This window comes from Lolium rigidum, chromosome 6 (genome assembly GCF_022539505.1).
Source record: "Lolium rigidum isolate FL_2022 chromosome 6, APGP_CSIRO_Lrig_0.1, whole genome shotgun sequence".
In the NCBI taxonomy this organism is placed as follows: Eukaryota; Viridiplantae; Streptophyta; class Magnoliopsida; order Poales; family Poaceae; genus Lolium; species Lolium rigidum.
The window spans coordinates 312,392,873-312,408,723 of record NC_061513.1 but is presented as its reverse complement, the minus strand read 5'-3'; the positions used below and the strand labels follow the sequence as shown (position 1 = coordinate 312,408,723).

At 41.6% G+C, this 15,851-nt stretch overlaps 2 long non-coding RNA genes across 8 annotated transcripts; both read left to right on the top strand.

Moving 5' to 3' along the window:
• Positions 1-1,187: 1,187 nt before the first annotated feature.
• On the top strand, positions 1,188-9,150 carry LOC124667425. Of its 5 annotated transcripts, none has more exons than XR_006991282.1 (12): positions 1,188-1,412; positions 2,393-2,623; positions 4,601-4,862; positions 5,643-5,874; positions 6,769-6,986; positions 7,664-7,798; positions 7,902-7,997; positions 8,089-8,186; positions 8,344-8,509; positions 8,598-8,870; positions 8,960-9,022; positions 9,112-9,150. It is a non-coding gene; the product is annotated as an uncharacterized LOC124667425 (long non-coding RNA). The 5 variants fall into 5 exon arrangements; XR_006991281.1 differs by having other exon boundaries at positions 7,664-7,822; XR_006991283.1 differs by having other exon boundaries at positions 6,753-6,986; positions 7,664-7,822.
• A 7-nt stretch (positions 9,151-9,157) lies between these two features.
• Positions 9,158-14,932, top strand: LOC124667424. Of its 3 annotated transcripts, XR_006991278.1 has the most exons (6): positions 9,158-9,276; positions 9,381-9,454; positions 9,587-9,676; positions 10,642-10,698; positions 10,782-10,876; positions 11,394-11,549. It is a non-coding gene; the product is annotated as an uncharacterized LOC124667424 (long non-coding RNA). The 3 variants fall into 3 exon arrangements; XR_006991280.1 differs by lacking the exon at positions 10,642-10,698; XR_006991279.1 differs by lacking the exons at positions 9,587-9,676; positions 10,642-10,698; positions 10,782-10,876; positions 11,394-11,549 and adding an exon at positions 14,814-14,932.
• Positions 14,933-15,851: the final 919 nt, after the last annotated feature.

Below are 15,851 nucleotides of genomic sequence, written 5' to 3'. Positions count from 1 at the left end.
GGTATTAGAGTGGAGGACACATTGAATCCGTTGAGCGTGTAAAAAAAGCCCCAACGATTTTGTCCTTCAGTGCATAGCCTGCAGGTTTTCCCAATCAGCAGCAGCTATCTGCCCCTCTTTCAGTTCATAACGCGTGCAGGCTAGTCTTTTGCAGCTCAACCTGGCTGCTTACTCTGTTTTAACTCAAACACAAACCAACTCTTGACGCTGCTATCTACCTGAAGCACAAACGGGAGCATCTCCCATCTTTAGCAATATGGATATTTACCAGTAGCATTGACATGGTGATGAGATTGGGACGAGGTTGGACATGAATCTGCTGGCGATACAAAACTTGCCTTATTTTGCTCAGGAGCTCGACCCGGCGTTTATACTAGTAGTCTGCAGATGAGCTATGCGTGCATGTTTTTGCTAGGCAACACGAGTCTGGTGACTTGTCAAAATCGGCACAAAACATTGATTTATCCTCTGCCAGCCAGGTTTCGTCATAAGCGTGAAAATTATTTTCAGATTTTCTTTCGCCAAATTCAGTCCAACCACACCGCAAGTAGTCTATATGCTCCTTCTAAATCCCATTCCTTCCTATCACATTGAACGAATGCGTAACACTGGTGGACAAATGCCATGGATGGAGCCGCCCTGATGTTCTAGGATTAGAGTTCGGTCCTGATGCATGAGCGGCGATTACTCAGACTGTTAGCCGGCCAATCTTATGCAGGAAAATAAAAACACTCCTAGCCCATGTCGTTTTACTCGCTCCTGGGGGAAAAAAAGAAAGCTTTGGCTGCTGCCTGTTATTTTATCCGTATCCATATTGTCACTAGTAGCACATAGCTTCAAGTGTTGTGAAGGTGCTTTGGTTCCTGAGAGGGTTGGCCTAGAGATTTTTGAAGCCCGTCCTGGTCGCGCACATACATCCTTGAGTGATTTTTGTTGCTTTTATTTCGTGTTGATGGATGAGTGGGTAGGCGGTAGAGAGAAGCATGCCAGGTCTAGAAGCGGGGAGAAACTTGTCAGCTTATCATGTATATGACTCGGTTCTTTTATTCTTTCAAAGTTTTCTCCTTATCATTCATAGGCGATGATGAAACTATCATTATTGTTTGAAGTTACTTCCATGAGTTGTTTCGGTTTTCTCTAAGGTTTCCTTACTGACTTGTTGCATCTACCCGTGGCTGCAGCTTCTCACGCTGCCTATAGAAACCTGGGGTTTCTGGCTGGGCATCGACAATGGCGGCGGATGCACCCCTGGAGTCAGCCTTTTCCACTTGTCTCTCGTGCCCAAGTAGACCTGTGGTGACCTTGCTTGGCAGCGAATGAGGGGCGCTAATGGTGTCGCCTGAGAGGACACCGAATGAGGGGCGCTAATGTCCTGTCCTCCCGTCCTGCTCAGCATCAAATATGGCGATGAGGTAGTCCCACTCTCTTCAACCCTTCAGGTTTCCTATGCATGGTTGCTACAGATGGCGTTCTGGTGTGTATTATTGCAAAATGCAAGAAAGATGCTAGGAGAGAGCAGGATTTCCGTAAGAAAACTTTCTAGGAAAATTATGTGTCTTGAGGCCAGTGTGGATGCATGTAAATGTTCCACAGTGTTCAGGTTCTGCACATGTTTTCTCTAATTTGCAGCAGATGTGTTGACAACTAGGTGGCCTTTGTGGTGTCACATGTGCTAATTCATATTTTATTGTGATGTGATCTTTGTATAAATGTACCTTCATTCATGTAGTCTTGGGTAGAGGCTTAAGCCCCTTCATTGCGGTGCGTGTTTTGCTCTGTTTTGCAAAATGGCGAGCCTCAGCTTCGCTTCTTACTCTTCTTTTCTCGTCTTGCTGGTTCTGCGTGAAGCTGTCTTGTCTTCTTTTCTCGACTCGTTAGGCATAAATCTTTGAACCACTGTTTCTCTTGACTAAACAAAAAGAAAGAAAACGCATCATCTGGGTACATGTCCTTTTACTCCATGCCAAATAAAAAAAGAAAGCTTTGGCTGATTCCTTTTATTTTATCTGTATCCATATTGTTACTAGTAGCATATAGCTTCAAATGTTGTGAAGGTGCTTTGTTTCCCGATGAAGGTAGGCCTCGAGATTTTTGAAGTCCGCCCTGGTCGCGCACATATGTCCTTGATTGATTTTTGTTACTTTTATTTCCTGTTGATGGATGAATGGGTAGGCGGTAGAGAGAAGCATGCATGTCTACATGGGGGGAAATCTGTTTTCACTCGATTAGAAACTTGTCGCCTTACCATGTATACGAGTGGGTTTTTTCATTCTTTCAAAGTTTTCTGCTTATCAGTCATAGGCAGTGATGAATGAAACTGCAATTCTTGTTTGAAGCTACTTCCACGAGTCGTTTCGGTTTTCACTAAGGTTTCCTTACTAACTTATTGCAGCTACTCGTGGCTGCGGCTTCTCGTGCTGCCTATAGAAACCTGGGCTTTCTATCTGGGCATCGACGTTGGCGGCAGATGCACCGCTGGAGCCAGCCTTCCACTTTTCTCTCACGCCGAAGTAGACTGGTGGTGACCTTGCTTGGCAGTGGATGAGGGGCGCTGCGGGTGACGCCAGAGATGACACTGTTGTCCCGTCCTCGCATCCTGCTCAGCATCAACTATGGCGATGAGGTAGTCCATCTCTCTTCAACCCTACAGGTTTCCTATGCGTGGTTGGTGCAGATGGTGATATGCTGTGTTCTTGCCAAATGCAAGGAAGGGTCTAGGAGAGAGCAGGATTTCCGTAAGAAATATTTCTAGAAAAATTCTATGTGTTGAGGCTAGTGTGGGTGTATGTACATGTTTGCACAATGTTCAGGTTCTGCACATGTTTTCTGTAGTTTGCTGCAGCTGTGCAGACAACTAGTGGCCTTTGTGTTGTCATCTGTGCCCCTTCATATTTTATTGTTATGTGATCATCTTACAATTGTACCTTCATACATGTAGTCTTGGGTAGAGGCTTAAGCCCCTTCATTTGGGAACGTGTGGTTGCTCTCTTTTGTACAATGGTGAGCCTCTGCTTCGCTTCTTACTCCTCTTTTCGTGTCGTGGAGGACTCTTGATAGGATTTTCACTGGTTCTGTCTGAAGATTCTTACGACCAAAATCTTCTTTTCTCAACTTCCCAGGCATAAATCTTTGAACCACTTGTTTCCTTGACTAAACAAAAAGAAGGAAACCGTTTCATCTGGGTGCATGTTATGCTCTGTTTTATACAAGGGTGAGTGTATGTTCTGCAAACAGCTACCCCCTCTTCTTTTCGTATTGTGGATGATTCTTGGCAAGGTTTTCTTGGATTCCGTGTGAAGATTTTTTCTAGCAAAATCAGTCTTGTATTCTCTTATGTGGTTCATTGTGAAGATTATGTTTGGTTCAGTGCGAAGATTCTTACTACCAAAGCCTGTCTTTTCTTCTTTATTTGCCTTCTCAGGCATAAATTTGGATCACTGTTATTGTAGGATAAATAAAAATAAGGAAAAATTTTCTGGACCAGATTGTTTTATTTGTTTGTGACCAAGTGAACACCACACCTCTCCGTGTCTGTAATACACAATGCTGCGATTTATGTGCTTCATACTTACAGAGTTACAGTATATCATCGGAAGCACCAATATTAATTTATTTTAATCTGCATACTTTTTAATCAGATATATGAAACATATCTTAGTGTTCTGGTCTAGGGTAGAAGTAAATGTATAACCTTGTTCCAAGCTGGAGTAAATATTCGCATCGACCATTTTTGTATGATCCAAATACAAATATCATCACTACTTCGTACAATATACTAGTACATTGGCATAATGCATACATTATCCTTCATTTTTCTTGTAAACAAAGTTAATATTCTGGTCAAGGATTCTTTTAATATTTTTTCAAGGGAACGATAAATGGATAGCTTCGTTGTGCTCACTTGCTTTTGTATTATTAGTTAAACAAGAGCTCCCTTAATTCATGTAGTGCCTTCATTTGGGTATATGTTGTGCTCTGTTTTTTACAAGGGTGAGCTTTTTGCTTGGGTTCGTGTTGGATTCTTTGTGAAGATTTTCCCTGCTTTAGTGTGAAGACTTTTACGACTAAATTCTGTCTTTTCTTCTTTTGCCTTCCCACACATAAATCTTTGAATCTCTGTTTGTATGGAGCAAATAGGAGTATGGAAAAAATGCTCTAGACTAGGCAGTGTTATTAGTTTGTGACAAAGAGAGCACCCCACCTGCTGTTTGTGCTTTTGTTATGCGTAATGATGCATTTTATTTGTTTCATATTTGCATTATATTATTGGAAGCAACAATATTAATTTATACTAATTTGCACACTTTTTAATCTGATTTATACCAGATATCCTAACATTTTGGTCAAGGGTAAAAAAAGAATGTATAACCTTGTTTCAAGCTAGATTAAGTATTCACATATTTCATTATTATGATCAAAATACAAATATATCATCCTTAGTTGCTAAAGTATACTGCATTTGCGTAGTGCATACATTATCCTCCATCTTTCATTTAAACAAAGTAAATATATGATCCATGACTCTTGTTTGTTATTTTGAAATTAATCTTGCTTTCTGTTTTGTACTAATCTTCTTCTCTTTTACCCCTTGCATTTGCAGAGAGCTCCTTTTGTACTCTCATAATGGAACCCCATGATGGAGAGGCTGAACGGGTAGTTACCAACACGACCTCCTCTACCTCCTAGCGTGGTGCCCATCAAAGCTGTAGATGGTGCTAAGGAATCACCACCAAGCAAAAAAGCATATGAGGCTCCCAATAGCCATGACTGGATTGGGAAAGAAAGGCCAGCCCGTCCAACTCCTTGCCAATCACTTCAAAGTCTCCATGAAAAGTTCAGATGAATTTTTCCACTACTACTATGTAAGTATATGCTACCCCTTGTTCACCGACTAGTATTTAAAGGGACAAGTTCAGATGAGCTATGCTTGGATGTCTTTGCTTGGCAACACAACTATGGTGACTTGTCAAAATTGGCACGAAACACTGCCAGGTTTCGTCATAAGCATGGAAATTATTTTCAGATTTTCTTTCTCCAAATTCAGTGCAACCACACCGCAAGTAGTCTATGCTCCTTCTAAATCCTGTTCCTTCCCATCACGTTGAATGAATGCGTAACACTGGTAGACACATGCCATGGATGGAACCGCCCTGATGTTCTATGATCAGAGTTCAGCCTTGAGGTATGAGCGATCATTACTCGGATTGTTAGCCGGCCAATCTTATGCAGCAAAATAAAAACACTCCTAGCCCATGTCGTTTTACTCACTCCTGGCGAAAAAAAGAAAGCTTTGGCTGCTGCCTTTTATTTTATCTGTATCCATATTGCCACTAGTAGCACATAGCTTCAACTGCTGTGAAGGTGCTTTGGTTCCTGAGGAAGGTTGGCCTAGAGATTTTTGAAGCCCGTCCTGGTCGCGCACATATGTCCTTGATTGATTTTTGTTATTTTTATTTCCTGTTGATGGATGAGTGGGTACGCGGTAGAGAGAAGCATGCCATGTCTAGAAGCGGGGAAATCTATTTTCACTCGATACTCCTTATCATTCGTAGGCGGTAATGAAATTATCATTCTTGTTTGAATAAGATACTTCCACGAGTCGTTTCGGTTTTCTCTAAGGTTTCCTTACCAACTTGTTGTAGGTACCCGTGGCTGCAGCTTCTCATGCTGCCTATAGAAACCTGGGGTTTCTGGCTGGGCATCGACATTGGTGGCGGATGCATCCCTGAAGTCAGGCTTCCACTTGTCTCTCGTGCCGAAGTAGACCTGTGGTGATCTTGCTTGGCAGCGAATGAGGGGCGCTGATAGGCGTCGCCAGAGAGGACACCGCTGTCCTGTCCTCCCGTCCTGCTCAACATCAAATATGGCGATGAGGTAGTCACACTCTCTTCAACCCTTCATGTTTCCTATGCATGGTTGCTGCAGATGGTGATCTTGTGTGTATTCTTCCCAAATGCAAGAAAGATGCACATGTTTTCTCTAATTTGCAGCAGCTGTGTAGACAACTAGTGGCCTTTCTGGTGTCACATGTGCTAATTCATATTTTAATTTATTGTGATGCGATCGTCTTATAAATGTACCTTCATTCATGTAGTCTTGGGTAGAGGCTTAAGCCCCTTCATTCCGGTATGTGTTTTGCTCTGTTTTGTAAAATGGCGAGCCTCAGCTTCGCTTCTTACTCTTCTTTTCTCGTCGTGTTGGTTCTGCGTGAAGCTGTCTTGTCTTCTTTTCTCGACTTTCCAGGCATAAATTTTTGAACCACTGTTTTTCTTGACTAAACAAAAAGAAGGAAAACACTTCATCTCGGTACATGTCCCTTTACTCCCTGCCAAAGAAAAAAAAGAAAGCTTTGGCAGATTCCTTTTATTTTATCGGTATCCATATTGTTACTAGTAGCACATAGCTAAGTGTTTTGAAGGTGCTTTGTTTCCAGAGGAAGGTAGGCCTCGAGATTTTTGAAACCTGCCCTGGTTGAGCACATATGTCCTTGATTGATTTTTGTTACTTTTATTTCCTGTTCATGGCTGAATGGGTAGGCGGTAGAGAGAAGCATGCCATGTCTACAAGCGGGGAAATCTGTTTTCACTCGATTAGAAACTTTTCGCCTTGCCATGTATACAAATGGGTTCTTTTATTCTTTCAAAGTTTTCTGCTTATCAGTCATAGGTGTTTATGAAACTACCATTCTTGTTTGAAGCTACTTCCACGAGTCGTTTTGGATTTCACTAAGTTTCCATACTAACTTACTGCAGCTACCTGTGGCTGCAGCTTCTCGCGCTGCCTATTGAAACCTGGGCTTTCTGGCTGGGCACCGACATTGGCGGCAGATGCACCCCTGGAACCAGCCTTCCACTTATCTCTCGCTCCTAAGTAGACTGGTCGTGACCTTTGCTTGGCAGCGGATGAGAGGCGCTGCGGGTGCCGCCAGAGAGGACACACCACTATCTCGTCATCTTGTCCTGCTCAGCATCAACTATGGCGATGAGGTAGTGCATCTCTCTTCAACCCTACAGGGTTCCTATGCGTGGTTAATATTTTTCTCAAGGATTTTTTAATATTTTCTCAGGGAGAACGATAAATGGATAGTTTTGTTGTGCTCACTTACTTTAGGATTATTAGTTAAACGAGAGCTCCCTTAATTCCTGTAGTCCCTTCATTTGGGTATATGTTTTTCTCTGTTTTCTACAAGGGCGAACTTCTGCTTGGCTTCGTGTTGGATCCTTTGGGAAGATTTTCCCTGCTTTAGTGTGAAGATTTTTACTAACAAATTCTGCCCTGTCTTCTTTCGCCTTCCCACGCATAAATCTTAAAAATCTCTGTTTTTATAGCACAAATAGAAATATGGAAAAAATGCTCTAGACTAGACAGTGTTATTAGTTTGTGACAAAGTGAGCACCACAACTGCTGCCTGTTCTTTTGGTATACATGATGATGCATTTTGTTTGCTTCATACTTGCATTATATTATAGGAACAAACAGTATTAATTTATATACTAATAATTTGCACACTTTTTAATCTAATTTGTGTATTCTGAGACAACATTCTGAAAAACAGTATATATCTTTGTAGATGTCTTACTAAACTTCCAAAGCACTCCCCGTGCTTAGGCTTATATATGACTTCCATGTCACGGCTGTGGTTGATTCTCCTGACTATACACAGGTGCTTCCTTTTGGTTTGTCAGTCATCTTTCCACAACAATCTTGCTAGCTTCGTTGATTGGATGGTGGTGTGATGGGTGCTGAATATTTCACTCAAGTTTCCATGGTACACACAGTGGCCTCTTCCTGAACGTTGGTATGCATCTCACTGTATCGTATGGTATGACGCCATCTTTCAGTTTTGCAATGACTACCATCGGATTTTACATGCTCATGTCTTAACTTCTTTTAACCTGCAGATGTCTCAACTACAATGATTGCTAAACCCGGTCCTTCACCGACTTCTTCTTGCAAACCAGAAAGTTAACCGCCCTGACAGAATTGACTGGCAAAAGGTAAGTTGCATTTGTTCTTGATAATATTGCGTGAAAAGTTACGCAACCATATATTTTCTGGATCGTTCTGATTTGGATGTTTGCGTAACAGGCTAAGTGTGCTCACAAGAACTTGAGGATCAAAGCCGCTCCTGGAAATTCAGAGTTCAAGATTGTTGGTTTTAGTGTCAGAAAATGCAGTGAACAAAAGTAAGAATTCCTCATAACCCTTTTATTCATTTTAACCAGTGCTTATATTGATAATTTGGAAAGGGAGCTTTACTGTTTCTAGCTTGTTCTACAATTTGTTTTTGTTTACAGTTTGTTGCTATTTACTAAGTGCTCTCTCATTGGCATGTTTAACTAGGTTTTCATGGAGGCAGAGGAATGGTATTAACGGAGACACTTATACTGTCGAAATAACAGTCTCTGATTACTTTTTGAGGTACAAAGGCACATAGCTCCGGTATTCTGGTAATTTCACATGTATCCATGCGGGGAGGTCAAAGCGTCCGACATATTTGACTTTGGAGGTTTGTTTCAGCTACATCCTCACAGCCTCCTCTCTTCTGAAATTTCATTCATTATCTTAAGTTCTGATAAGAATTTTTGTATGACCAGCTTTGCACACTTGTTCCTCTGCAAAGATACACCAAAGCTTTGTCAACTCTGCAAATGCCCTCAATCGTCGAGAAATCTAGATTTTAGCTTGCTGCAGCAGTATATAACTTGTTAGCTTTAGTGTTTTTGGCAATTAACTGATGGTTCATGCTACCCTAAATGCATGGCAGTTTAACGTAGAAACTATGACTCGAACCCATGCTGATGGCACATGGCATTTCGATTGCACCAAAGTTTATTCAAATTAAATTGAGGGTCCTGCAAGCACCCAAGGTTAGTGAGAATCCACCAAGCGTAGTTTGGCATTCTCATGCTCGATGTTCTTCTGGATGTATCTAACTAGTAAGCTTTTTATCATGTAGCTGAGGGCCTGTAACAGTCAAGATATTTTGCCACACAATAGACGTTGGAATCTTGTGAACAAGGTTAGCACGTTTTCTCTCCTAACATGTCTTTATTACTTCTTGATCATCAATGGAGCTTCTGTTAATTTGATGATTCTTTCTTTTTTCAGAATTTCTTTCGGACCTGTTCTGTCAAGAGGTGGTCGGTTTCTTTCTGTGCACACTGTGATGTTCGGGGTCTTGTCCGAGACCTCCAAAGGCTTACATTATTTTTGCCCAGAAAAACCATCACACCAGATTCTTTCTGACTGGATCTCCAGAGAATGTTCCTCCAGGTAAACTGTATTTTGGTCCTACTTTCCTTATTGAGTGAAACACCGCCCTTGTCATGTAATTGTTGTGAAATGAGGCAAAAATAAGTGTTAATGTAATTCTGTAGGTACTGTGGTGGATAAGCAAGTCTGCCATCGCAAGAATTTTGACTTCTACATGTGTGAACATGCTGGCATGATTGTAAGCAATCTCTGCTTTCTCCTTTGTTTCTTTTTACCACATAACAATATGTTGGTGGTAGTTTGCAGGTCTCTTAAGTTACCGTGCAATTTATGTGGGGCTAATTGCTTTGTGTTTGTTGTGTGTGCCAAGGAACCTCAGGGCCAACACATTACCATGTTCTTCATGATGAGATCGGCTTCACTGCTGATCCTCTTTAGGAATTCGTGCATTCCCTTACACGTATGTGTTTCTTTTTTACCATTTGCATGATGTGAGGCTGTAGCTTCCATCTCCAACTGTTGTGTCTCTGCTACTCTACACAAGTAGAATTGAAGAAAATTACTCTAGGTGAAAGCTCGTGTCAATCATAAGACTTCAAATTTCATATAGTGGTCAGCAAAAGACCTTCGACCTTGTCCATCATGATTTTTGAGTCGCTGAGTCAAGTCAAGTCGCCATGGCTGCGGCTAGTGACTTGCTGACTTGACTCGGTGACTTGGCGTGATTAGTCGCCCCAAGTCGCCATGGCAGTAAAAAGAGCACTACCCCACATGATTCTCTCCTTTGCATAGCCAGTTGATGCGATGTGAGTAAAATTGGCATGTTAGCCAGGCCGGCCAGGCCCAACAAGGCCTATCTAGCGTCTCCCAGCCTCACCCACTCACTAAACCTAACCCTATCACCAGAATCCTCCCGTACCCAGCCTGTTTATTAAGCTTGTTTTATTTTTGTCCATCTGCTGCATTCCTTAACTGATTTCTGAAAGATCTTATGATAAGTCATTTCTGGCACATGTTGAGGCAGCCTTACCATTCACCTATACAGTAAATCATTTAAATTTCTACTTTCTTAAATCTGAAAGTGATGCTTTGCTAAGGCTGATGATTTTTGTATCAATTAACCTTAGAGTGATTTAGGGCATTTGTGTGTGTATATCTTAGTTTGCCTATTGCCTCTTCTCCCCTTTTCCCGCTTTCAGTTCCTATTAATATGATTAGTTGGCTGTGTATCTGTTTCTCCACTAACCTCATATATGAGAAAGCTAATTCAATGTAGCGAATGCAGGAAATTCAACACTGGCTAGTTGTTGTTTTAACTTTACTATTCTTTTCTCTTTGCCAATGCATTTCAGTAAAATGTAGCAGATTGAACTGTATTTGTAAATTTTGCTACGATGGTCTCATGCTGTAACTTTTTGTATATAGGCTCCAAGTCCATCTTCAAACCAAACTACTAATGCTCAGAGAAGGGTTATAGGCAAGGTAAAATGCTACTACGCATACACGTACAATCAGTTGCATAAGTATTGTATGCGACAGTGTATCATTTACAACTGTATTTGCAGGAGCAACCATGCCAGGACTCAATCACCAGATGTATTTCCACCAAGACAGTCTCAGGACAAAACTGGGAACAGTGGAGCTTTTGTTAAATCAAACGGTGAGTTAGCAAAAACTACACCTGCTGGGGAGCACCTTACGTCCGCGCTGATAAACTTTAATGATAATCACTTTTGAGGGATTTGATGCAGTAGCTGATGGTGTAAATAAGCTTTTGATGCTGGTCAGTAATGCTGATCTGACAAAAAATGTTTGTACTGGACTTAGAAGAGTTCTGCTCTCTTGTTAAGCTTGTTTTGCTTATCCATTTCATTGTTTTTTTATTATAACCACTGCCCTGTACCAAAGCTATGACCTGTAGTGAACGTCCAGCACCTTCAGATGGTATTTGGATTGTTAGGTTATTTATTCAGAGAATTTCCAACACTACTGCTTATCGAACTTGCATTTGTTAATTAGCTGAAGTAGTACAACTGTTTCTTGAACAAAAAGCATAAGTGTCCCTGGTTTTTCTTGTCTTGCATTATTTGTTTATCATGAGCTAGCTAGTTTGTTTATCACTGCAGCTATTTATTTGTTTATCTCTTTGCTTTAAGAAACTTGCTTGTGTATGGCAGGGATAACCAAATCAGTTCTCGTTCTACTATTTGGCACGGTGGATCGGCTGGGGGTGTTGGCGTCTGCCTTTGCCCTTGTCAGCGGAGAAGATGGAGCAAGATGAGGTGATTGAGGATGTGCCGAACAGAGCCACCATGTTTTTGGTGACATAAACATACAGGTCTGTCATCGAACTTTTCGGATTTGCCAGCCTACCTACTTATTTGCACTTGGTTGCATCAGGTGTCACTCCATGAGATTGAGGTTAGAAGAACCCAAATCATCCTATGTCCATTTTGTTTTGGTCACTCAATACATAGGGATATGTGCCCAAGTCAGCAGCCCATCACTGTTCATAATTTGGATCAAATGAATGTCAGGAAGCAGGTTACATTCAAAGTTGGCTTAGACTCATTACTAGCAACCTGGCCAAATCCAGCGCTTGAACTGGTGTGGTCTGGAATTAAACAAGTACTGACACTTTCTTGGTATTGTTACTCTTTTTTGTAAAATTGCAAGGTATTTGCTACTGATGTAACTGGGGATAACTAAACAAACATCTAGATTGCTCTGTTCTATGCTTTGGCTGCACCTAGAACGTCCTTACATTGTCTATATACGGTACTTGAACTGGAAAATGAATAATCTGCTATCCACAAGTGCTAAAATTTATTCCAGGAATGAGTAGTGACCAATACGGGAGATTTGGCTTCTTGGATATTATTTGTATGATACAAGTTATATGCAGTCGTCCCTGAAATTATGGCTAATTGTCAAGAAAGAAATGGGTTTTCCTTTTTTTTGTCTAATATTTTTGAACTGGAACTTAGATTGCGCTCAGTTTGAATGCTTTGTGTTCTCTGATCTGGCACTTGCCCTGTTTAAACACATGCTCTTTTGATTGTGTGGGGGCCTGTAGACGTCCTGGTGCTGCCGTGTGGTTTGGATATAATTTGCAACCGTCCTCTGAATTTGTTGTTGCTGACCTTGCTTTTTAAATCAGAGTTCAGTTAAAATCATATCAGTTCTTCAACTGTGTAATCTATTATCTACTTGTGCAGGAAGGAGTGCAGTTGCATGTTCTGGCTACCGTCTTCGACTACCTCGTTTACTGCCTCTTTGACTCCTGCTGCTACGACCCAACAGGGGCAGCTGTGGCCTTCTTCTCCGCCTCCATGTTTTCGGTGAGTTTCTTGATACTCTCCTTTCTCCTCTTTAGGTAGTAGAGAACCGTGATGGTTACTTTACACATGGGTGCTGTTTTTTGTGAAAACAAATCTGCTAGCCTGTCGTAGATATACGCGGGTGCTGCGGCATCTCATATGGGTCAAGTCTCCTACGAATTTATTCTTGCAATATCTCATCTGGAACTGATATAATATGTGTTATTCTTGTGTATGGATGTCGGGTAGGAGTAGATGATGGCACCTGCAGCTGGATGCATCTCGCAGCCCGATGAGGTCATTGGGTCCGACACCATGCTCAGCTGGACCATGACATCCAGTCTGGACCAGAAGGTACCTTGCCTCCATGTCCACTCCAAGATGGCTTTTTTTTTCTTGTTTCTGGTGTGCTCTAGCCTCTGCAAAGTTGTAAACTAGCTTGTTCCAGTAACAAACTAGCTTGAACCTTTGATTTACTATCTTGCATTAGCATGTTAATGGTCAAATAAAACTTCAAATCAGAGATGCATTTATTTGTGGAACCAGACCATTGTTGATATTGATAATTTATCCAATCTTTTATCCTGTAATTTTTGGTAGCACTGGAAATTAGTGATCTTCCTGTAGCTTTGTGGATTTGTTTTGGGAAGAACATAGGAAGCTTGTAATGTTGAACACATCACATCCTCCTTTTGAGTTACAGTGCTGAGAACATGGTTTCTGTTCAGAACTACAAATTTATTTGCCACACAGCGGCGCAGCCATGCGTGATGCCAGCGGCACTGGTTGCAGCGTTATTGGACTTTGCCACTCCATCTGTCATTCTGTTTCCATTAGAAAGATCATTTTATTTTCTGATTAATTGATATAACAATTTCCCTTTCTATCCCCGTGCTTATTATCTACTGAAGGGATTCCCTTCTGTTCTTCAGCTCGAACTGAACCCACGCAGAGAGAAAATGCCCCGACCACCGCACAGCCCTCCCACTCCCAGCGGCGACCACCGCGTTCCCTAAGCCCCTGTGGAGGATCTCCTCCATGGCACGCCTCCATCCCAACCAAATCTGGTTCCCATGAGCACGGAACGAAGGGGCCCGGCCGCCCGAAACCCCAGAACAAGCGGTCTGTGAGCTCGCTGACGCGTCTGGCCGCCGCCGTCTCACTTCGTCCGGTATTACTGCCGTGGCGTCATCTGTAAAGATTCATATGTCCGTGACACAACCCGATGCCGAGCCCGCGACGCCTGGCCTCCCATGCTCCTTCCCTTGCTCGTCCCCAAAGCACAGAAGCTGCGATTGTTGCGAGGAGTTCCTTATTTCTGTTCTCTGTTCCATTTGTTTGTAGCTGGTACAGGACTGAACCCAAAAGAGAGTTACAGATTCTTGTCAATGCCTAATTCGTGTCATGTTGAGCTGTTGTTGTATGTGATATATGCCTAAGTGATGTCCAATGTTTTCATGAAAAGGGTAACCATATGGTCATCACTAACGGAGACTTCACAGAAGTGGTAAAAATCAAAACACCTACAACCTTTCGATGGTACATACTTAAAGGTGGATCTTTTGATGTTATAAACCTAAAGACTGGATCTTTTAATGGTACAGACCCAATTTTCCCTATTCTAATAGATTTGTAACTTTTTTGTGGATATTAAGTTTGGTAGTTCAACTGTAGCTTTCTTTCTCTGCTACTGTCCGCTTGGAGTTTCTTATTCTGATTGTGTATGTATCTTCCATTTTTATGTATGAGCAAAGACTAGGTCTGTACATTGACACTGGTTCTCCTCTCAGCATGATCTCAATTCTTTTTGTGCTTTCTTGATTTCTTCGTTTCCGTAATCTCAATTTTCTGAACCTTTGACATGCGTTTTTATGTGCCTTATGTTTTATTTTCGGATCGATGTAGAAACTGCATGAGGAGAATGAGAAGCTCCTCGACAGACGTATTCTAATGTTGGCCCTGTTTATTAAGCTTGTGTTTTATTTTTTATTTTTGCCCATCTGCTGCACTCCTTTATTGATTGTGAAAAGATCTTATGACAAGTCATTTCTGGCACATGTTGAAGCAGCCTTACCGTTCACCTATACTAAGTAAAGCATTTAAACTTCTACTTCCTTAAATCTGAAAGTGATGCTTTGCTAAGGCTGATGATTTTTCTATCAATTAACCTATGAGTGATTTAGGTAATTTGTGTGTATATTTTGGTTTACATATTCCCTCTTCTCCCTTCCACCCTTTCAGTTCCAATTATTGACTGTGTATCTGTTTCCCCACTAGGCTCTGTATGAGAAAGCTTGTTCTATGTAGCAAATGAAGAAATTCAACACTGGCAAGATGAGGTGATGACTGCGTTTGCCCTTGTCGGCGGAGAGGATGGAGCAAGATGAGGTGATTAAGGATGTGCCGAGCAGCGGACCATGTTTTCGATGACAAGCATACATGTCTGTCATCAAACTTTGCGATTTACCAGCCTTTGCACTTGGTTGTGTGAGATGTCACTCCATGACATTGAGGTTAGAAGAACCCAAATCATCCAATCTCATATTCTGTTTTGGGCACTCAATATATAGGGATATGTGCCCAAGTTAGCAGCCCATCAATGTCTGGAAGCAAGCAGGTAACATTCAAATTTGGCTTAGACTCATTTACTGGAAACCTAGCCACCGCTGGAACTGGTGTGGTCTGGAATTAAAACAAATACTGGTACTTGCTTGGCGTTCATGCAACCTTTTGTGAAAATGCAAGAAATGTTTGCTACTGAGCTGGGCATACTAAACGAACATCTATAATGCTATGTTCTATACTTTGGTTGCACCTACAACGTCTTTATACATTACTTATATATGGTATTTAACTGGAAACCAGTAATCTGCCTATGTCTAGTATCCATAAGTACTAAACTTTATCCCAGGAATGAGTAGTGACAATACCTGGTATTTGGCTTCTTGGATATTATTTGTACGGTACAAGTTATGCACTTGTCGTACCTGGAAATATGGATAGGTGCCAAGAAAGAAACGGGTTTCCCTTTTTTGTCTACTATTTTTTAACTGGAACTTAGATTGTGGTCAGTTTAACTTGCCTTGTTTAAATGCATGCTCTTTTTGATTGTGTGGTGTGGGTTTAAGTTGAAACCATCCTCTGAATTTATTGTTCCTAAAACTGGTCTGCTGACCATGTTTTTGTTTTTGTCCAGATATTATGGAGGACTAGATGGCTGATACCGGCTATGCATCCGGAAAGGTGTCTTGCTCCTGCGGTGGTGATGCGGCTGCCATGCTGTCAACATGTGGCCCATGCATGATTTTTGTTTTT